The sequence below is a fragment of the Nicotiana attenuata genome, unplaced genomic scaffold (assembly GCF_001879085.1).
Source record: "Nicotiana attenuata strain UT unplaced genomic scaffold, NIATTr2, whole genome shotgun sequence".
Taxonomy (NCBI): Eukaryota; Viridiplantae; Streptophyta; class Magnoliopsida; order Solanales; family Solanaceae; genus Nicotiana; species Nicotiana attenuata.
Genome location: NW_017672064.1, coordinates 152,184 through 155,665, shown reverse-complemented (window position 1 = coordinate 155,665; position 3,482 = coordinate 152,184). Strand labels below are relative to the sequence as shown.

The 3,482-nt window shown below is 31.5% G+C and overlaps 1 long non-coding RNA gene across 1 annotated transcript; it reads left to right on the top strand.

Moving 5' to 3' along the window:
- Window positions 1-1,168: 1,168 nt before the first annotated feature.
- Window positions 1,169-1,857, top strand: LOC109211617. Its single transcript, XR_002065747.1, has 2 exons — window positions 1,169-1,290; window positions 1,491-1,857. It is a non-coding gene; the product is annotated as an uncharacterized LOC109211617 (long non-coding RNA).
- The last annotated feature ends 1,625 nt before the right edge of the window (window positions 1,858-3,482 follow it).

The window sequence follows — 3,482 nt, the reverse complement described above, 5'->3', positions numbered from 1 at the left end:
ATAGGGGTTATTTTGTAAAAATAAATTGAATTCTTTCTTGATTACATAACTAGACACTTATTTTGAACCAAAATGAAAAAGCAAATTGGACACTTATTATGAACCGGAGGGAGTAACTACTATTGCACGTTGTATAGTTTAATAGCATCTCTTAGTAGCTGTATTAAAAATAAGCTTTGTTTTTGGACGGGTTCACTTTAATTCTAACATGCATCTCCCGTAACAACAGATCTAAATCAGGTCAACTCATTAATTAATAGAGACAGCTAGGAATCACATTTATTGCATTAATGCGTCATCTTAAAATTCACGCTAAAACTCTAAATATCTAAATAGACTCTTTTAGTTTTTGGTAAATTTTACGTGGCATACAGTTTTGCACCACCAATTCAATTTGTAACTACTTTTTAAAAAAAGTTTAACGGATAATTATTTTTTTGATAACTTTAGATACATATATTTTTTTCCTCTTACTTTTGTTTTATTGTTTTTTGTGCTTGGAGTTTTTTCTTCTTCTTCTTCTTAGTTGCAAAATATATTTATTAAATTTGTTGTTATTTGAATGATTGAGATTTGCATTTATGATAGTTGAAAGTTATATTTCAAGTTTGAGCTCATTTGAAGTAGATTTGAATCATGAATTGGTTTGTTGAAATTCGAAGAAAAGTTTGTATTTCAGAACATAAGATTTGAAATGTGAAGTTGCATTCAATAGATTGAACACTTAGGATTCACATTTCTAAAGTTGCATTTGAACAATAGAAGAAATTCAGATTTGATTTGTGAAGTTGTATTGAAGAGATTCAACTACTTCGGATACGAATTTCTGAAATTGCATTTAAAAAATAGAAGAACTTTAGATTTGATTTCTGAAGTTGCAATGAAGAGATTGAACTACTTTGGACATGAACAGATACACTTTGCAAAATTTTTTGCAATGCGGGTACAACTTCAATGATGGCCACAAAAGTAGGTATATATAAAAATGCCCCTAGTTTTTTGGGAGATGGAGAAGAGAACATTACTCTAAATCAGATAATTTATAATATGAATAAGGATGGTGGCCCGCTCAAGATTTGTATATTTATGAAATATTAATTGAAAAATTAGTAAATAATAGTTTGTGCTAGAGATCTGGTTCACATACATGGTAAGTGTATATAATACGATACTTGAAAAGCAATATGATACTTACACAAAAAATTTCATAAAGCGTGAAGTAACTTTATAGAATGGCATTGTTAAAGTTTGGTTTCCTTCTAGCTATCCTTCTGATGGCTGCAGCTACAAGTTAGTATCCATCTTATTATCTCTATCTATTAATTTTTACATCGTTATGTTGGGGTAAATATGTACATGTAGGTACATTTGTGTAACTCTGACATATTCATCTCTATGCATGGCTATGTATGTGCTTCTACGCATATCGTTTGAATATGAATTTTATGTTATAATAATTCATAATTTTTTGTTCTGGTGAAATATCTCAGTCAAAGCTGCACCAAATGTTGATCTTGATGTCTCAAAGATGGCGAGAAGACTACTTCCACAACTTAATACTTGTTTGAGATCTTGTGAAAACGACAGTGGTTGCAGTGATTGTTGGACTTGTTGTACCTGCAAAGACTTCTTTGGAGCAATTGTATTCAAGTGTCAGGCATAAATTTCACAAGAGTAGTACGTTGAAATCATATAACAATAAACTCAGTAGCAAATCTGTTTAATGCATTTATGTTTTAGTGTGATTTCAATGCTTCTTTTCCTTTTATTTGTCGTCTTTAATAATTGTACGAATAATGAAGAAAGTGAGGTGTTACTTTCTATTCATAAATAAATGAATTTTCAAATTGAATACCATTTGAGCTAATTTATTTTAGTACACTAATCATCGGCACACATATAGTAGATTTATTTATGAATTTAGCGCATATGTAATTTATATTCGAATCCTTTTTCTTATCTTCATGGTTCCCTTTACAATACTTTCTTTAACACAATATGGTTCCAACTTTTTGGCAATTTATGTGGATAAATTATTCAATTTTTTACAAAATGAACTTATATAAGTAGTAAATTTACAAAAATGAACAAAAAGATCCTAATCGGTGAGTGTAACAACCAACGAATCGTTGGCAGTTCAACTAACGAAGTTAGCTATGAATGTTCAATTAGGAATATCCCATATTAGAATGAAAAAGAAAAGTTAGGGTCCATATAAATCATCACTAGAAAAGTCATTTGTCGAGGCACCATTTGGACAAAACTATGATATCCTAATGGTTGCCTTGAAGAAGATCATAACTACCGGTTGTGCCTGGGGCCATTAAACCTTTACATTCTGAGATTGTTTACCCTATGATGTTGTTACATACATACAAAGAATACAAGAGTAAATTCCATGTGCATATACAACAACACCGATCCAGTAAAATCCCAGACCTTACCTTTACTCGAGGGATAGAGAGGCTATTTTCGAAAATATGAAATGATTGTTGGCAAGGAATTTCAAGGAAACTTACTCTAGGATAAAGATTGTTTTCGCATGGTGCAAATGGGTAGATAAAAATTCTATCCCCGAAATATAATACTTACTCAAGAAATCCACCATAAACACACTTTGAGTTAATAAGATGATGACTAAATATTTTTCAATGTCAGTAGAATGAAGACTTAGTAGAATGTTTTTAAGAAGAATTACATTCTCATATATTTTATTTGCTACAAGTGAAAGCCTTTAAATAAGACTTTAGATTTTAGGCCAACGATCACAATCAATTTCAAACCCTCCAGCCAACGATCATAATGTAAAACCCCATAAACTCTTATAAGGTTTTAAAGACTTATGGCACACTAATGAATAATTTAATTATGGTCATGCATTCCAAGAACAATTACAGATGAGAATAATATCATACTAACATTGCGTTATACCTATATTAGAGGCGGCAAAATGGTTAAAAGAAAATAGTTAATCACCTATATTATCCACTAAAAAATGGGCTGGACAATGAACTTTCTAAAAACAGGTCAAATATGGATAAGAACCATATTATCCATTTAGAAAATGGGTAACCAACGGATAACAAATGAGTTTAGTTTTCATATTTGTAAAGCCTCAAATTGGAGGTTCCTCAAGTTTGGGAAACTAGAAATTCTCCCAAAAGTGATCATATTCAAGAAGTCATGGATAATATGGTTACCTATATTATCTACCGGTTAACCCATTTTTTAGCCGTATTAAATATGGGTCGGATCGAATAATTTTTCCGTTTTTTCATTACCCATTTTCGACTCGAACTATGTCCGACCCAACCAGCCCGTTTGCCGTTCCTAACCTATATGAAGGATTGGAGGCGATCCAAATTGAAAATATAACAAGGTAGCTCAAAAACTCGAGTTCTGAATTAAAGAAATTCATGGATAGGACGCCAAGGGCATTTTGTCACGAACCAAGTTCTCCCTCCGTGAACCGTTGTGACGGC